This window comes from Equus caballus, chromosome 14, assembly GCF_041296265.1.
Source record: "Equus caballus isolate H_3958 breed thoroughbred chromosome 14, TB-T2T, whole genome shotgun sequence".
NCBI lineage: Eukaryota > Metazoa > Chordata > Mammalia > Perissodactyla > Equidae > Equus > Equus caballus.
The window spans coordinates 64,839,462-64,860,082 of NC_091697.1; the positions used below are offsets into that span (position 1 = coordinate 64,839,462).

Below are 20,621 nucleotides of genomic sequence, written 5' to 3' on the forward strand. Positions count from 1 at the left end.
TTTATATCCTTTATAATAAAATTATAATCCTAAGCCTAGTACTTTCCTGAATTCTATGAGAAATTCTAGCAAATTATAGAACCTGAGGAGGTAGTGGGATCCCTCAAATTTGTGGCCAGTTGGTCACAAGTTTAGGTGTCCTAGGAACCCGAGAGCTTACAGCTGATGTCTGAAGTGACAGGAGTCTTGTGGAGCACTGTGCCCTCAACCTGTGAAATCTGACCTAATTCTGGATAGTTAGTGTCAGAATTGCATGACAGATCACAGAAAAACTTCAGTACCATGCGGTTAATGCTAAGAGAGGGGCATGCACTGAGAAAGCGCAGTTGGCATACAGAGAGAAGCACAGAACCCAAACTATTCTCTAAGGACAAGGAAAGCAATTTTTAGCTAATGTCACTTGAGATGACTCTAAGAATGGTTTTTTTTTTAAAGATTGGCCCTGAGCTAACATCCTTTGCCAATCTTTTTTCTTCTTCTTCTTCTTCTTCTCCCCAAAGCCCCCCAGTACATAGTGGTATATTCTAATTGTAGGTCCTTCTAGTTGTGCTGTGTGGCATACTGCCTCAGCATGGTTTGATGAGCAGTGCTAGGTCTGCGCCCAGGGTCTGAACTAGCGAAACCCCAGGGCCACCGCAGCGGAGCGCACAAACTTAACCACTCAGCCATGGGGCCGGCCCCTCTACGAATGTTTATTTTGCAAAGTTTGAAAGTAAGAAGAAGAAAATAAAATCACCCAACCAAAGATAATCAAATCAATGTTTTTATTTTGGGCATATTTTCTTCTACATATCTTTTTACGGATTTTTACATATTTGAGGTAATACTATATATGTGATTGTTTTTATTTTCATTTAACATGTCATAAGCGTTATCTCTCGACATTAAAGGCTCATCACACATTTTCATGTTAATGGCTGTAAAACACACTATCACATAGTTACAATGCAGCGTACATAACCCTTTTCCTGACTTTGGGTGCTTGGGTTGCTTCTGGGTTTTGATATAACAAATAATACCAAGATGAATATCTTTATGTATAAATCTCTGTCCACATTTCTGATTATTTCTTTAGGATAAACTCTTTTGTCTTTTTGGGTGTCTGCTCTTATTTATTTGTTACTCTTAAAAATCTTATTTTTTACTAGACTGCAACTTCGATGTAGAACCTCTCAGAGACGACAGCCTCTGTCCTTGGCAATCTGTTCCAGGCATTTTTCTTTGACCTCCTTCATTCTCTTGGCCATAAGTTTAGCATATTCTGTGACCTTTCCTTGTTTGTCTTAGTAGCTGTTTCTTCAGAGCAATACACAGACGTTGGTGTTGCAGGACATATGGAGCAACAAGATGCTGAATCTTGGGCTCTTGGGTCCTGGTTTGCTTACCTTCTTTGTTCCGGGGCTTTCTCACAACACACTGATGGACATCATCTTCTTTGGAGAGACTGAAAAATTTACAAATTCTACTAGCACTTTTGGGCCTCAGGAGATGAGGCACAGTAGTCTCAGTGAGCCCAGGAATGTCCTTCTCCCCTTTTCTTTTTGCAATAACCAAGTTACAAACATTCAGATTGGCATCCACATTTTTGCTTTCTTTCTCCAGTCCTCCTTGGTCTGCAACAGGAATGCCCCTTACTCAGTAGCAAGTGGACACAGCCGTGGGTCAAGACACCCTGATTCACCAGGAAATCTAGTTTGTGATTTCCACCACTGACTTGGACCACATAATCCTTCCGTTCTTCACCCTGAGCAGCAGCAGCAGCTTCTCTGGCCGTATGCTGCTTTTTTTTTTTTTTTTTTTAAAGATTTTATTTTTTTCCTTTTGCTTCCCAAAGCCCCCCAGTACATAGTTGTATGCTTTTCAGTTGTGGGTCCTTCTAGTTGTGGCATGCGGGATGCCACCTCAGCGTGGCTTGATGAGCCATGCCACATCCAGGCCCAGGATCCAAACTGGCGAAACCCTGGGCTGCCGGAGCGGAGCGTGTGACTTAACCACTCGGCCACGGGGCCGGCCCCTGGCCATATGCTTCTTAATAAAAGGTGTGAAGGTTGTGTTCGTTGTCCGCTTCAATGAGTTTCTAGCTTCCAGTGGTTGCGAAAAAGATGTTCAGCTTCATCTTGAAACAGGTGACCACCTCCAAGTTGCCACCAAAAAAAAGCAACAAACTCTTGAAGTAGAGCTACTGAGTAAAAAGGATTTGTTTTTACAACTCTTGAAACCTGATGCCAAATTGATTTATAGAAATATGAATTTACATTCCTGCCAGGTGTGTGCGAGGGTTTAACTTAAAGCTCACTTGCTAAAACGAAATCATTTCCTAAAAAAACTGGAAATCTGATTGGCCCCCAAAATTTATTTTATTGCTTTAATCTGCACTCATTTGACTACTTGTACTGGCTAAATACTTTTTCATATTAGTTAATTGTATTTTTTCTGTTTGAGAACTTTGTTCTGAGTATTCATTGGCATCTTAAGTGGTTAACTTAAACCCCACTAAATATATCATACATATCATACATAGTACATACACTATAGATTTTTACTAAGGACTGATATTACGATAGGGTGTTAACCTTTTATGAAGTTGTCACTAACATTTCATGGGTTTTTTCTTCACTTTTATATTTGAGTTTTGAGGATTATGTATTTATGAAACAAAAAAATTTTTTTGGATATTTTCACTTGTGATTGTATGCTGCTCAGATTGCCCTTCCAGAAAGGACCTCTTGCCCAGTGACAAGGAGTATGCTTAGCTGATAGCCTCTAGCTGTTAGTTCTTTCAGGTTTTGCCTCAGCTTTTGAGCTGAGGGCACCCTATTTTCAAGATGGTCCTCAGCCCATGAGTGAGCAAAGCAGTAGTATAAGGGGCTAGCCACTTCTGCCCAATGCAGGACCCCTCTAATGGCTATTTTTTGCCTAGTGCAAGAGCCCACGGGCAGTTTCTTCTCAGGAAGAGAGGTCTGTTAGAGCCCTGAGGGGCTGCCCTGCACACGTGTGTGAAGCACTGGATCAACATGGCACAAGGGATGGACTGTGGCAGAGACAGAGATGCTCTGCTCAGATCTTCCTTCAAAAATGCACTTGCTGCCCAGTTAAACAGTGTAGTTAGCACACAACCTCCAGCTATTGGTTCCTTCAGAGTGCTCCTCAGCTTTCCAACTGAGGTTGCTCTCATTCTCAGGGCTGCCACTGTCCACATATTGAGCAAGAAACTCATTCAAGGGCCTAACTAGTCCACCCAACCTGGGACAGCTCTAATGGGAAATCTTTGTTCTAGAGTTCCCCTTTGGGCTAACTGACCTTTCTCAGACCCTCATTCCCTGCCCAGTCCCGCTTCCTCCCCTTTTCCTTTCACGGGTATTACTTACCAATAAGCCTTTCACATTCTAACACTAATTCAGTGTCTGCTTCCTGGAAAACTCAGCTTGTGACAGAGAGCTTCCATTGTTTTAAGCTGAGGACATTCTTCCCATTCTTATACTAAAGGAACATTCACATATACTTTCTGCTATTTTTAGAAATGGCTTTACTTTTTATTCATCTGCAAATTACTTTGGTATAGTACTAATGAGGATCTAAATTGTTTGTTTTCCTGGGGGGGATGATGTTAAATATCTCTGCCTCCTGGCCTTTATGACCTTATCTAATCCCCTCCCCTTGAGTGTAGGCTGGAGTTACTGGCTCAATATTAGGTTATAAATAACTGCAGATCCCATCCTGGGTTCTCTCTCCCCGTTTCTCCTGGATTACTTGCACTGAGGGAAGGAAGCAGCCATACTGTGAGCAGCCCTACAGATAGAACCACATGGTGTGATGAGGAGCTCAGGCCTTCTGTCCAACAGCACAAGAGGAACTGAGACTCTCGAGCCAACAGCCTGCAAGGAACTGAAGCCTGCCAACAACCATGTGACCGAGCTTGGAAGCTAGTGCTTCAGCCTCAGTTGAGTCTTGAGATAACTGCAGCCCCAGCGAACAGCTTGACTGCACCCTCCTGAGAGATCTTGAGTGAAAGGTACCCAGTTAAGCTGCTCTTGAAATTCCTGATTCAAAGAAATTCTGAGATAATACCCGTTTGTAGATTTCAGCTATTACATTTTGGTGTAATTGGTTATGAGCAATAGAGAACTAATATATTCCTTAAGGAACAGACAGTACTTGCAACTTTATTTATGTTTTTCTTGTTTGTTTCCTTGCTTAACAAGCTAGAAGTTTACTTCTCATCCAGTTAACAGTCCAGGCCTACCAACGGGGTTCTTCCATACTTGCAAGTGGTTCCCATCCCTGTGTCTCAGGCAATTGTTTAAATTTCTCCTTCTTCAAACTAGAAAGACAGGGGAGAAGGACCAGAAGGAATACCAACCCAATCCCTTAAGGAGCAAGACTTGTAAGTGGCACATATCCATTTCACTCACATCCCATTAGCCAAAATTTGATCCCATGATTATACCCAGCTGCATAGGAGGTTTGAAAATCCCAACGTCATTTATCGATCATTCATTCCTTTCCTCCTATCGCCAGAGTATTTCATTCATTCCACTTTTTTAAACATTTTATACAGTTTTATCATTACTTTTCTTTCTGAACAAACTCTAAGCTGATTTTTTACTGTCTCTGTTTACAAATGAATGATTAAATCAGTACGTCCAACTTTTTAAAAAACTATAGGTATTTTTAAATTTAATTTTTATCAAAGTAAAATAGTCATATACAAAAGTACACCAAGCATAAATGTAATTTCTATGGATTTTCACAAAATAGGCACGTATGTAACCAGCCCCCAAAAATCAAGAAATGAAACGTTACCAGAGCTGAAGTCTCCCTTGCACCACTTCTAGGTATCTTAGATTATTTTTATCTGTTTTAGAACTTTATATAAATGGACTCATAAAGTATATATGCTTTAGTGTCTGCCTTCTTTTGTTCAATATTACATTAGTGAGATTGATCAGACTGTTGTCTGTAGTTGTGGTTCATTCATTCTCATTGCTGTATATTATTCCATTGAGTGAATGCACTATTTCTTTATTTAATTATTTATGGACATTTGAATTGTTTCTAGTTTGTTGGCTATTACAAATAGTGCTGCCATGATCATTACTATACCAAAGAAATTGCCCATTAGAATTCTGTTTTGAATTATAATAAACCCACACATTTGGGAAAAATCAACATTTTTCTAATATTAGTCTTCCAGTGCATGATCAAATGCATATTTCTAATAAATCTTTTAAATTTTTATATCAGAACAGTATTGTGATATTATTCATGCACATCTTTCACATTTCTGTTAAAGTTATTCATTGGTACATAAAATGTCTGTTGACACAGTTTCATAATACTTGAAAAGTGATTATTCTATTATATAGCAATGCTATTTTACATATATTTTCTTTTATTCGAGATACTTTTAGAATACTGATTCTAAACTCTCAAGGAAATGCCTGTAATGTTCCATTATTTATATGATATTTTTAGTGCTATCTTTTATTTGGCTGCAGGATGGCCATTCTCATCATAATTCTTTCTCTAATGCAGGTATATTCCTGTGAATCATGTGAGCCTGATATATATTTATTAGCCTACTTTTCTACCTTTCTTCCGGTATTCTCCTGATTTTCCTCTTACCTCACTTCTTTTTAGTTCCTTTTGCAGGTTTCTCCTCATTTATCTACACTTTTAATGTGAGTGTGTCCCTGGGCTCAGTTCTTGGATTTCTCTTTTTAGCCTCATTCCCTTAGTGAGGGAATCATATGACCCAAACACATGACCTTAAATACCAAAATGCAAATGACCAAAAATGTAAACATGCACTCTGGACCTTGGCCCGGAACTCCAGCCTCTTATGACCACTCGTCTCCTTGTTATTACCACTTCAGTATCTAAAAGGCATGTCAAACTCGCATGTCTATAACCAAATCTTCCTCCCAAACCCACCCCACCGCAGTCTCTCTTATCTCCATAGGGCCACCCTTTCCTTGCAGTAGCTCAGGCAAAGTCTCTCTCTTTTACATTCTATAAAAGCCAATATGTCAGAAAATCATGTAAGCTTCAATGTATACCCAGATCTGACCGTTTTGTACCCCCTGTGCTGCCAGTAGCCTGCTTCAAGTTTCCTCTTCTCACCTGGATCACCAGAGACTCCAAAATGATCAGCTTCCATTCTTGCCCCTGTACATCCTTTCCTCAATAAAGCAAAAACTCTATTATTTAATTAATTGTCTGCTCAAATTCTTCCCGTCACTCCCATTTCATGTTGAGTAAATTCAAAAGGAGCCTTCCATGATCGACTTCCTAATCCCATTGCTTCACAGCCCCCATATCATACTACGCTCTCCTTTGCTCACTCGACTTCAGCCAAGCTGGGCCTCCTTGCTGTTCCTTAAGCCAGCCAGGCATGCTCCTGCCTCAGGGCCTTTGCACTTGCTGTTCTTTCTGCCTGGACACTCTCCTTTGAGACATTCTCACAGATTATTGTATTGCTTCCTTTATATCTTTGCACAGATCTCACATTCTTAGCTAGGTCATCCCTGACTACTCTATCTTAAACTGCAAACCACCTCCCCATCCTCAGTATTCCCTTTGCCCACGTCACCCCTTTCTTTTACTTGATAGCAATTTTCCCCTTTTTAATAGATTATAGAAATTGTTCATTCATGTTGTTTTTTCTTGCCTCTCCTCATCACCAGCCCAGTAGAGTGTCAGCTCCATTAGGTCGGAGACTTTCGTCTGTTTTGTTTAATGCTGCATCTCAGCGTTGGAATAGCGTCCAGCAAATCGTAGGCATGCAATAAATATTTGTCGAATCATTTGTTGAGTAAATCAAGAAAAACCATTATAAGCCTGTTATTTATTTAGACTTTAGAAGGTAATTCCCAGAGGACCTAAAAACCCAAAAAGGTTCTAAGTTGCTGCTGGAAATGAGCCTGGGCACAGAGAGGGCACTGCGGGAAAGAGATCCTTCTCTTTACAACCCCTCTTTACTATTTGATTGTTTTTATCATGGGCATGTATTACTGTGATAAAAATTTTTTAAACTTTTAAATAAGCCAACATGGCTGGAAAATCATAGGATGATAACAATGTAGGAAGGCTTGCCAACAACAATTTACTTTACAGTAAATTGTTCTAAATCTGTTTTGAGAGCAAACTATTGAATCTGTTAATGGTACATACAGATGGTACAAAACAATAAACTGCTTTTTGGTGTTGGGTGTAATTTTAAATAGAATATCTTTTGTCATATTTTGAAGTGACTTCAATCTACTTATATGATCATGCTTTATATTATCACATTAAGTTCCACATATTTCACAATGAGTATAAGATGTACAGGGATGTCATCCTTCAAGGCTTTATATAAAACGTAATTTCTTTAATTCTTTAAGCGTGGGTGGAGAAATAATGGCAATAATTTTTCATACACAGATAACGGGTGTATGTGAATGCTGGCTAATTTGAGGACGGAGGTAGGGAGGAAAGGATGGACATAACAAAAATAATTTTGTCTTAGGCTGCAAGTGACATATACTCAAACAATTGCTTTTTCAGAGTCCTCAGGCTTGTTTCTATTCAGTGTTTGCTGAGCTTTAGAGAAGGCTGAATCTCACCATGGCAAACTGCCATCTTTGTCAGAAGCAAAGAGCGGTTTACATTCAAGGCACATAATAAGTGCAATGTGAAGTAAAAAACAGTGTGAGTTCTATTACGGCTGATTAGTCCATTGTACACTGTTACAACTAACATCTTCCTTGTGCTAAAAATAGTGGGAAGTCACGGGACCTCAGCAGCATGATCTTTCACATGTACCCTTTCACAAGATTGCCCAAAAAAGCTGCCTTGAAATCCCCAGAAAAATTGGAAGGCTACTTAGTCACTTCAGCGTCCTCCAAAATATGTCGTTTATCTGAGCTCTGAGGAAACCTTTCAGAAAATGAGGTGCAGAGAACACATAGCTCCTAAAAACTAGGAACTGCTTTCTGGCTTCCTTTGCTTGATATGATGCTTGATATGAACATCATGAAAGTGAGTTGATTGCTGTTAAACTTGCATTGTGGAATTAATACACATATTGATGCATTGGTCACCAGTAGCCTGAATAAATAAATTAAATAAATCTCTCTGTTTGAAGTGCAGAAACAGAAGGGAGTGGTATGAATAAACTCTGAGTCCCAGGTCATTTCAGCATGAAGTCAATAGCTCTTCTCCTTGAAGGGGAGAAAACAAACTGCTTTCTATTCTATTGAAAGCCTGGAAGAATTTGCACGGCAGTAATCCGAAATCCAGAGGCAATCTATTAAGAACTCAGCATTACCAATCCTGAGACTCAACTGATAAGCACATTCTTCCCCCCCACACTCATTAATCCTCTTAAAGACTGTGCTAAGTAATGAAAGGGTGTGATGAAAGAGGCCCCCCTTTTTTATTACAACCACATAAACTGCTTGTGTAAATGTTTCATTAACAAACTGCTGGACCAGTATTTAATATCCTTTGCCTCCCTCCCTCTGGCCCCCTTGGTATGGTGCCCCTGCGTAGAGCATGACTAAATGTGTGATTTACACATGTTTAAGAGAAACATTCCCACACTTGAATGCTGTTCCATGACAAAGGGAGGGGAGGGGCTGAGAGAGACGTGTTGAACCTATTGTAGACATTTTAATTTACAATTCTCTTTTTATGGGCTTTAAAAGATGAATGACTTCCACTCACTTATCAGTTTATGTTTCATTTCTCAGTGTTCTTTCTAAGTGCTGGCCTCTATGTAAGTGCCCTTGGTCAGATAATTGAGGCTGGGCCTTTTGGAGACATAGACAGATACTCTAATATTATAAGAAAACCAAGAATTCCAACATGTATCCATTGTGCATCCTTTTCTGAACAACTGAGAGGCCCAGATAGATGACTTACCTTTACTTTGAATATGCCAAAGGATGCCAGATACTTTGCGGAAACTTGCATCCTGTGTTTTTTCTCTGTAGTCATCTAATGCAATCTGATGTTTTACGTTTTTTGGCTACCTAGTAAATCCAAACAGGATGCCTGCATTCTCTGATTTTTAAAATGTAGCATTTTGGTATAAAAATACAGTTTTCTTTTAGACAAGCAAGATATGCCTATGGCACCTACTGAATTAGTCAATATCTAGTAACAGGATCTATTGACGTAACTTGAAGATTCAGAATCAGTCATTTAAAAGCATGGTTTAAGTTAAATCATGATACAGTAAAACAGTGCTACTGGGCCAAATCATTAGATAATACTTTTATGTTGTATTCCAAGAGACTAAAAACTTTGAAAAATTAATACATAACTAATACACAAATACAAATGTAGCCTCTTTTTATACAAGTGTCTTTGTCCTGGGCATCATTCATTTAATTTCAATTTGCCATGAGCATCTGGCCACAGCTGGGGTCACTCAGCTTAGGGGAAGAACCACATTTGGGTCAGTGTGTGTAGTTGTGTCTCCAGCCACAACTATGGCCTGGTTTCAAAGTGAATAGAATCATTTAGATCAACAATGCCCTGGGGGATATATGCTTAAATGTATTCAACCTTAGAAGAGCTGAAAACATCCATACCCTCATAAAGCCACTTTGATTTGTATTGACTATGGTTGTGTGCTAATTCATATACATCATTGTTTACTTCACAGAGCTTTTAACATGACTTTTGATTTATAGAAATCATGATTCAATTTCTGCCAAGAAGTGGTAAGCTCAGACTTCCCCGCGGATTCTTACTCTCTCTCTGATGTGACAAAATTGAAAGAGGAACTTTCTTGTTACAGCATAAACAAATTGCTGTATAACAGTTTATGTGCACTTTTTTTTAAGACTTTCACCGTTACAGGTTATAGCAAAGTAGATTGTCCAAATAAGGGCAATCAGTTATCCAAGCATGTTTTTAATGTGTTCACAGCAAAACCATTGATTTATACTGGGGCAAAGTCTACGAGCTAGATGCGTTTCCCACACAGAAAATCTGTGTTAGCAAAGGAGAAAATTCACCAACATGGCCGTGTTGTTCACTTGTTTAGTGCCAAGCTCTGAGAGGTTTTTATTTACAGGAACCACTCGGACACACTGCAAAGCTCCATAAATAACATACCCCATTCCACGCAAATAATGCTGTCTGCACTTGGTAAGAGTTTTTATTGTGTTTGTTTGATACTCCGTCAAATGGAGACTCTCAAAATTCTTTTCTAGCTGTTCATTTATTGCTAAGCCACCAAAATAAATGGCTTTAAACCAAGCAAAATGGGCTTAAGTGACCAGAATGGGATTTTGTTTTGTTTATTGGTTAATTCCCAAACTTAAATAAGGATTGAAATATTTTAGATTTTCTTGTGTTAAAGTCTCGTCCAGAGATGCAGTAGAACAAAGGCCTGGATTTTATCAAGAAAGATGTTCATTGCTCAAGAAATTGCATGAAAATAATATTTAAGCAGACACAGAATTCAGACTATAAGAAGACAAAATCGTGTTGGGAGAGCTGGTGTTACTTTTTCTCGGATAAAGATGAGCCTGAACACAACATATCCATGGCTCAAAAAAATTCACAGTTCTGATGGAGATAAACTTAGAAAGCCTCGAGACAGCCCAGACTCGTCAGCATCTCACAGTTAATTAAAGAAGTGAGTGAAGGCATCAAGGCTTGCTCCCTTCTGCCTGAATAATTCACCGCCTGTATCCATTATTAAAACCCGTTACTTCACCACAATGATTCCCAGCTCGAGATGGATTGGTCTCAGAACCAAGAGATAAATTGTAACAAGGCCTACAGCTATATTAATAAATTGAAATGAACATTTATTTGCTCGTCTAATTAGAACTGTAGTTTTTCCAAATAGTGTAGTAATGTATTACTTTGACAGACAGCACTACCTACCTTTTGTGAGATAAAATGAACAGGAGGTCTTTGCCCCAGATTTGGGATTTCTCTGCATAAAAAAGTTCTTTGGTCGCTGCTGTTCCTTTTAAAACATTCATCCCACCACTGTGCTCTGCCGATCCTATCTCTCCAGGATTGATGGGAGCTTAGCTTTTGAGGTACTTCGTCAGAGGGCTGCAAAGAATCGTGCATATAGAACGCGCATTCTTCTTTTGTGCCGTCTCTCTTTTTAAAGTATTGCAGGAAGAAAAAAAGAAGAATTTAAAGATTTTCCCCACCCCCTTCCCATCTCCATTTCCCTTCATTAGGATTACAAAGCATTAGAGCTCAGAGGCTCAAAGAACCTGTGCTTGGGTTTGATTCCTGACTCAATCACCAACTTCTGCACAACCTCACTTTCTTCCTCTGAAAAATGAAAATACTAATGCCCGTTTCTGCAGGGTCTATATGAAGTTTAGAGAGAACCTCTATAGAGCATGGAATCATAGTTGGCACGTAATCGATGATAAGTGCTATTATTATTCAGCAATTCCCACCCTTCCCTACTTGCAAATCAGATGTGAAAATCATTTTCTCACATTAGCATGGAGGGGGTTTTTATATAACATAGCTAGCTCTCGATTTCTGACGGACAGAAATGAAGATGGCAGTATATCACCGTCAAACTTTTCCGCTATGAACGATTTCCATAGCTAAAGTCCTGTCTCCCCAACAAGATTATAAAATCTCACGTGACAGAGTTTATGTCTTCTCCCTTTCCTGGCAGAGGGCCTAGGACATAGCAGATGCTTAGTAATTGGCTTTTTACCATAATGATAAGTGCGGTTATTATGTAAGCTGGTATGAAATAAACACTCTTCTGTTGTGACCTGTGACCCTCTGAGGCACACAGAGGCTGGAGAAGCTGGGCCTCCTTCTTGCTTTTATACAGCCATCAAATTCAAATGCATGCTTCTCCAGACTTCAGCCCCATGGTCCATAAAAGGAATGTACTCTTTCTTTCTTAAAATTAGCCGAAATTGTACTTACCATCTTAAATTTGAAGTCCAGTTGGTTGAGCACTTTTCATTTGATAAAATGGGAAATTTTTTAAAAATAAATTTCTGGGTTTCTAAAATGAACATCAGGTCCCTTAATCTGCTCTTCACCTTGCAGATAAAATAGGAAATTACTGACCATTTCTTCTTTGGCAGATTCTGGCCAAGGCTGTACCATTATAAGGAATAGTTTCAGACTCAGTTTGAGAGAAAATGCACTTCTTATCTTTCTTCAGTGTATTCCAAAACTGATGAATAGTGCAAGCTTCACTAGGTTTGAAACCCATTCTGAAAGTAAAATTTTTAAAAAAGGAAAATAATCTGCAAGGTATTAAATACATTACTAAGAGATCTAATGGTGCTCCTTTGCAATGGCTTTGCTTCCAGGGCAAGAGTATAAATTAAACAAATCAGTAGCAAGTTTTATGTTATCTAAACAAATACGATATATTGTCCTGCAGTAGGCTCTTATCAATTCAAAACAAGGGGAAGCAGGATTCAGTTTAGATGCTCCTCCAATTATTCCTTATGCTATTACTCCATGCAGTGTTTAAAGACAATATACATTGGAACAAAATTATTTTTATAGGTTTGAGTAACTTTTTTCCTATTTAAAACTAATGCAAACTTAAGGTAAAAAGTCCAATAAATAAAGAAGGTTATAAAGTGAAATGTAAGAGTCCTTCATTCCTCATACCAGAACAACTAATCCACTGTCCAGTTGTAAACATTACTGATAGCTTCTTGTATATGCTTCCAGAAACTTCCATGCATATACAATTATATGTGTATGCTTCCTGATTTGTTCTGTGTTACACAAATGAAGTTGACCTATACATACTGTTTTATAATTTCTCAAAACTTAATGTTATATCTTGGATATCTTTCCACATGGATCTATCTCCTTGTTTAAGGGTTGCATAGATTGTTTTTGTTTGTTTGTTAGCGTAGATATACTATATTTTATCTAACTATTCCCCTGTTGAAGGATATTAGAGTTGCTCGCAATTTTTTAGTATTGTAAACAATGCTTAAATGAACACCCTTGTAGCAATATATTCATTCACATGTTTGAAGCAACTGATTCATCCAATGTGTGATTTTAAAAAGATATTGCCAAATTTTTCTCCAAAATGTAGATTTTAAAAAGATTTTTCCACCATTTAATAGGACGCTTCTATAAATCGAGGAATACCATTAAAATCTAGTCAAGTCACAGTAAATTATTCCTTTTTAACAATTAGCTATGAATTATACTCATTTAATGGCAATTATGCTGTTTGACAAATGGAGTGTTCATTCATTGATTAGAGAATTAACAATGTACCTCATTCAAAGCAGAATGAAATGTCCCAGGATGCCTGGTCTGAACTCAGTCAATGCCATAGAATCTCCAGAAACGTAATTTCAGACTCTAATTAGAACTAAATCTTGAGACATTTTCACTATCCTAGATTTCTTCAAAAGATCTTTTAGTTTTTGCTTCTCCTGATTGCAATTACCAAAGAACATTCCAACATCATCCATCACCCTTTGCCCTAATTTAGCTCACCCCGCCATTTTGCTCCGCCCCTTCCTCTGCTTGAGCCCCTTTGCCCTAATTTAGGAGCAAAATACAAATAGTGTATCACCGTCTTATTAAAGTTACATTACTTTTTTTTTTAATGTGAAGCCATGAGGGATTTAAGATTTCTGTAGGCAGCTTCCCAAGGCTGGATTTTCAGAAGGAGAACAGAAGAGGAAATCAAATGTATGGTCCTCAGCTTGTAATAGTTTACACTTGAGGTAGAAGAGAAGGTGGATTTTCAACCCTATTGGGGAGGCAGTATCAGTTCTTCCCACCTTGTGTAGTAATAGAACCCATAACTTTCAGCTGAGCACATGGTGACCCAGATTAAAGACCTTGTGATTAGGGGTGTCCCTATAACTAAATTCTAATAAATTATGTGCAGAAATAACATATGGAACTTCCAGATTATGCCTTTAAAAGGAAGAGAGTCCCCTCTCCTTCCCTCTTTTCCCCTGGCTACCAGCTGAAGTGTCTATGTGGATGAGTCATCTTGGATCACTGTGACAAGGATAATACCTTGGAGATTCAGAAGCAGTAAGACAGAAAGGCAACACGGAGCCACATACCTTATGGCTTGTCCTGCTTATACTCAGACTATTTCAGGAGAGAGAACTAAGCTTCTATTTTTCTATTTTCCATTGTACTTTGGGTTTTTCTTCCAGCAAACATACATCCTAACTAATAAAAGTCTCCAAATTTTGGAATTCTCAAACAACTTAGATTGCAGGTCTTGGGCAAAAGCATCTCTCTTAGCAATGCTGTATTTTCTTCCACATCTGATTGTAGACTGTGTGTCTCCTGAATTAGTTCATCTCTCCCTTAGGGCTTTGCTAAAAGCAGCAGGAAGAGTCCAGCACATGCGAATGTTCTATATTAGGAGTCAGTCGACTGCTTTCCTAGAGTCTCAAAAAATGTTTTGCCCCATTTAATGTGGATCAACTAGCTTTACGTTCCTACAATACTGTCCTCACTGTCCTACCTCTTCCATTAAGCAAATTAGACATTTTAGGTTCGATTACTTGGAGCATCTTCTCCTCCCCATACCCCCACTGGTTCTGATACCATATTCTATTTCAATTAGAAATTATATTTCGCTGTGCAAATCAAAGACCTGAAAATTAGTGGCTTAAACAATGTGGAAGCAGAGGGAGGGACATCTCATGTAAAGAGAAGCCCAGAAGACCGTCATTGCTAGTTCTAAGCTTCTCTTCACTTTTTCCTCATGGTCTACTGCAAAGCAGCTAGCTGGTTTCAGCTACTATAGGAGAACACACAAGAACAAAAAGTATGCCTCGCAGCTCCTCCTGTCCTATTTTAAGTAGCTTTAGTAACTTCCTCTTGAATATCATTGGCCAGATGTGTGTTTTGTGGCCATCTCTAACTGCAAAGAAGGCTGGAACCCTGGCTTTCTAATCTGGGCACAGAGCCAGTTCCACTAAATCAAGATTTTGGCTGTCAAGAAAGTTAGAATGGAAGACTGTTTTATTCTACACAGGTCATGATCCATTCTAAAAGTCTGATATTTTCATGGTTTATTCCAATGGAAAGTTTTATATTCTCCCAATCCAAAAAATTACATCCCCTTTGTATTTCCCTAAATACATATTGAGCTATTAAAGTTCACCTAAATGAAATGCTTTCGTCAGTAGAGTCCCTCACTTGAGCGTCTTTTCTAAGAAATACTGAAAAGGCATATATTACCCAGGTAGTATAACTTGTGATCATGTTTCAGAAATACTAGTGCAATGTATAAAAGAGCCAGGGATGCCCAACGCTCTGTTTTCTGGGAGGCTTCTTTTCAGCATGAAAGCAGTGGATCTCACGTGCTTAAAGGAGAATGTGAGAACCGCTTTTCTGAAAAGAGAGAGAAGAGACGGAAGGAACGGAAAAAGGAGAAGGAAAACATCAGACTAAGTGACATGACTGGGTTAGGTGAGCTAATCACACTTTCTCCCTGAAACCCTCGGAGCTGGAGTGGAGAATTTGAATAAAACATGCTGTGTCTCCAGCACACTGTTAGTGATGTGCTGTGGTCACTATCATTTTTCTTCTTCTGGGAATTCAATTTGTCCCTATTATGCCAAGGTCATGAATTGAAGAATCTTAGTGGCCATCAAGGCTCTGCCTTTGAAGCAAAGGGTCAGTGCATTAGTACAAAAGGGAATTAATCCAGTGAGCCAGCTCACCAAATGGTCGTTAATTCATTTAAAAGGAATGACCCGCGTTTCTATTGTAGGTTTCCATCTGGACAATCAGAAGCCTCCCTTCTCCCAAACAAGAACTTCATTAATGAATATTCAACGGAAAGTATTACTTCATTGTCAACTCTAATTGCTAGTTTTACCTTATTAGTAGAAGCTTTTCTGTGGCTGAGCCTGACATACATTTGTTTGCACACTGTTATTAGTCAAGACTCAGTGAAGTCTTGTAATTAACACCTCCACATTATCTCATGCAGTGAAAGCAAAGACAAAACCAGATGACTCACTTTGTTTTAGCTTTGCTCTTGTTTTCTGATATAGAAGCACTTAAGGAGAAGTGTAAGCTCATCAGAATGCCATATGGAGCCAACAGAAACCATAAAAGGGTTTTCAGGAAGCAGTGCATAGAAGTTCATTAAGTGAACAACACTACAATCAACATGCTGATTTAAAACTCTACCTGGCACTAATAAATTGCACAGGTACATTACCTGCATCACACTTAGCAACCATTCCAGGTCACTGATGAAAGATCCACAGTTCCCAAGATGCAGGGGAGATAACATATTCTCTGCAAACATAATGAGGTTAATGATTCACATGACAATTAAATAGCTTTCAGAAATCTTATCAGTTTGTAGATAAAGCAGACCAAGGCAATAACTGTATTTTAATCATTCCTACCATTGAAAACACTTGTCTAAAAGCTGGCTCCCAGTGGCCTGTAATTGATATTTCCGTGGAAAATGGGGGTGGCAGAGTGGGGAGAATGTCAGCAGTTCATATTTCAGTTTTATATTTGGAAAGAGATCTTTTTCTAACGCCTCTGTTAAAAAAATTCTAACGAAAGAGACTTTAAAAACCAAGATATCATCCCATCTTTCTCTTGAATTTATGGACTAAGCCTAATTGTTTTCTTTTTATTTTTTAATGCAAAAATAAAACACCAAACCTTAACAGACATATCCTCATCTGAAATTTTAGCAATTAAATCTGCAAAATCCGTCATGGTTTAAAAGAAAGAATTGCTTATTTCCTATTTGTAGACACGTCTTTCCAAAGACAATATAGACAAAGTGAAAAGCAGCTACAATAGGAAAGAGGAATAATATACATGTAATGGCATAGTAACCTTTCACTTAGAAAGTATTCCCAAAGCAACAAAGAATCTGGCTATTAAAACAAAATTGCTATTATACACAACTTTTCCTAGCTGAATGTTCATATAGCAAATCCTGTTTACAAATGGAAGCAGGCCACAAAGTTTAATGAAGCCCCATTTGTACTAAATTTCGAATATTACAAAAGTATCCATCGGAAAGAAACTATCAAGAATGCCTAGTCCATCCTACCCAAAGCAATCTACAGATTCAATGCAATCCCTATCAAAATTCCGACGACATTTCTCATAGAAATAAAACAAACAATCCTAAAATTTGTACGGAAGCACAAAAGACCTCAAATAGCCAAAGCAATCTTGAGAAAGAAGAACAAAGCTGGAGGTGTCATATTCCCTAACTTCAAAGTATTTTACAAAGCTATAGCAATCCAAGCAGTATGGTACTGTTATAAAAACAGACACATAAATCAATGAAACAGAATAGAGGGCCTAGAAATAAACCTACACATACATGGTCAATTAATTTAAGACAGAGGAGCCAACAATATGCAATGCGGAAAAGTCAGTCTCTTCAATAAATGGTGTTGGGAAAACTGGACAGCCATATGCAAAAGAATGAAAGTGGACCACTCTCTTACACCATACACAAAAATTAACTCAAAATGGATTAAAGACTTGAACGTAAGACCTGAAACCATAAAACTCCTAGAAGAAAACATGGGTGGTAATCTCCTTGACATCAGTCTTGGTGATGATTTTTTAGATTAGATACCCAAAGCAAAGGCAAGAAAAGTAAAAATAAACAAATGGGACTCCATCAAACTAAAAGTCTTCTGCACAGCAAAGGAAACCATCCACAAAATGAAAAGGCAATCTACTGAATGGGAGAAAATATTTGCAAATCCTATACTTGGTAAACGGCTAATATCCAAAATATATTAAAAATCATACAACTCAATAGCAGAAAAAACAAACAATTCAATTAAAAAATGGACAGGATCTGAAAAGATATTTTTTCAAAGAGGACATAGAGATGGCCAACAGATACTTGAAAGGGAAATCATCAGGAAAATGCAAATCAAAATCACAATGAGATTCAGTTCATCCTGTTTGAATGGCTATTATCCAAAAGACAAGAAATAACAAGTGCTGTTGAGAATGCGGAGAAAAGGGAACACTTGTACGCTGTTGGTGGGAATATAAATTGGTGCAACGTTATGGAAAACAGTACGCAGGTTCCTCAAAAAACTAAAAGTAGAATTACCATATGATCTAGCAATTCCACTTCTGGGTATTTATCCAAAGAATACAAAAACACTAAATTGAAAAGAACATAAGAACCTCCATGTTCACTGAGCATTATTTACAATAGCCATGACATGGAAACAGCCTATATGTCCATCGGTGGATTAATGGGTAAAGAAAACGTGATTATTTATATGTGTGTGTATATATATATATATATATATATATATATAATGGAATACTATTCAGCCTTAAAAAAGAATGATATCTTGCCATTTGTGACAACATGGATGGATCTTGAGGGCATTATGGTAAGTGAAATAAGCCAGATAGAGAAAGACAAATACCATTTGATCTCATTTATATGTGGACTCTTCCACACACAAAACAAACAAAAACAACTCATAAATACAGAGAATAGATTAGTGGTTGCCAGAGGCGGGGAGTGGGGGGCGGGGGGGTAAAATGGGTTAAGGGAGTCAAAAGGAACAAATTTCCAGTGATAAAATAAATAAGTCATGCGGATGTAATGTACACCATGGTGACTATAGTTAATAATACTGTATTGCATATTTGGAAGTTGCTAAGAGTATATTAAAAGTTCTCATCACAAGAAGTTTATAACTATGTATGGGGACAGATGTTGACTAGACTTGTTGTGGTGATCATTTCATAATATATACAAAGATTGAATCATTATGTGGTATACTTGAATAACATAATGTTATATATCACTTATACCTCAATTGAAAAAAAGAAGAAGAGTGCCCCAAGTTGCCTGGCTCCTCTGAAAACATCACTGCTGGGCTTTTAATTGACTTTGCAGCGAGGAAGGGGCCCTTTTATACATACAATTTACCTCGTCACCCTTATCATCCAAGTCACAGCTCGTGCAATATTGATTTATCATTTTGTACCTGTAGATGGGCTGATGTAAGTGATTGAGTCACCGATGTTACTGCATCTTTGTGATTTGAGAAAATTATTAAACACGGCAGCTTCCTCATTGAGATCCCAAGAGTGCTATCTCAAACTCGGTAGTTAAGACTCTGTTGAAAGCAACAGGAGTTTCGGTAGGCAGGGCTTTGCCTATCTATGTGTATTTTACCTCTGCCTAAAAAAACCACCATTAAAACATTTTCAAATTGATGTGGGTTTTGGCAATAGATGGCTACTTACCCCTATTGGTGCAATTTTGGCCCTGGGATTTAAGTTTCTGCATATCTATTGCACCAGAAGACCACAATCTGAAAATAGAAACATGGGCTCTTTTGTCGCCCTTGAATAGGAAGGCTAATAATAGAATTGCTTCATTGTTTGGCATGGACTCAAGGCTAGCCCGGCCAAGGAGCAGCACATGCTGCAGTAACCAAATCATAAAATTTCTCCAGGGAATGGAACAGCTTTTCAGAACATGTTTTATATTCTGTGACTGCTCAGAAGGAAATAGTTTAGAAGTTGTTTTGACATAAGTATGGTTTGTTTCCAATTTGAAGGCAGGGGGAGGGGCTGCAGAGATGAGCCAGGAGGTCAGTTGCAGAAGGGATGCAAAAATGTCCTTAAGGAGTTCCTGGCAGGTGGTGAGAGGGCTGTGGCTCCGGAGCCCAGGGCCTGGCGGGGAGTTTGTCCGTGTTGGGTTCCCAGTGTGCTCTTGCATTGCCTTTCACACTCCTATTATGTTTATTTCTGTTGAACTTAAAGAGTGACCTTTTCAAAACTGCAGCGTATTGTTGACCCACATGCATTTTTGAGACCTAATTTCCCTGAATGCCTTCCTTGTTCCTGCAGAAGAGAACTCTATTCGACAAAATAGGAAGAGGCTAAGGAGAAAGAGCATTGGAATGGAAATCTTTCAGGCATTGAATCCTGCCTGCTATTAATAATTTAGAAGTGTTTTTAATGCCCTGATATGGAAGGAAGGTTTTTTGACACCAAAGGCATCTAAATATTAATTTCAGAGGAATTGGTTGTTACAAGCAGTTAACATCCATTTTGTTAGTTGACCTCCCAATGAAGGTTAATGCACTAAAATCTGGTCATTAAGTATAGTAACAAATGTTTTTTCAGGGAGGTTATTACTATCATAAACTCTAATCCATGGTTCACAGGCAGCAGCCTCTAGTGCAGTGCTCTGACTAATGAAGAATTAACTATTTCTGAGCAGTTAATAAAGATTTTTTTCCCCCACCAATCAACATACTCTACATGATCCTTATAATTACTAAAAGCATTAAGCTCTGGGTATGCGTGCGCACATGTCAGACTGGAATTCTACTCCGAGTAAATGACAAATGGCAAACCTAATCCCATTTTACTTAATTTTTTTTTCTAACGTGTTCACTGAAATAAGAAATAATGGAATTCCTAAGTATTAGAAAAAGATGGTCCAGCACGAAGCATTTGCTAAATGAGTATGGATGAGGTCTCTAGTCATATCTTATTGTGATGGAAGATTTTATACTCTGGTTTGGTTCTTGCTGGAATCGAGAAGTTAATTGGCTACAAACAGGGCTTTTTGCTTGCTTGTTTGTTTTGTTTTGTTTTTCCTTTATTAA

At 38.3% G+C, this 20,621-nt stretch overlaps 1 pseudogene; it reads right to left on the minus strand.

Moving 5' to 3' along the window:
- Positions 1-777: 777 nt before the first annotated feature.
- On the minus strand, positions 778-6,429 carry LOC100073076 (small ribosomal subunit protein eS6-like; annotated as a pseudogene).
- Between the last annotated feature and the right edge of the window lie 14,192 nt (positions 6,430-20,621).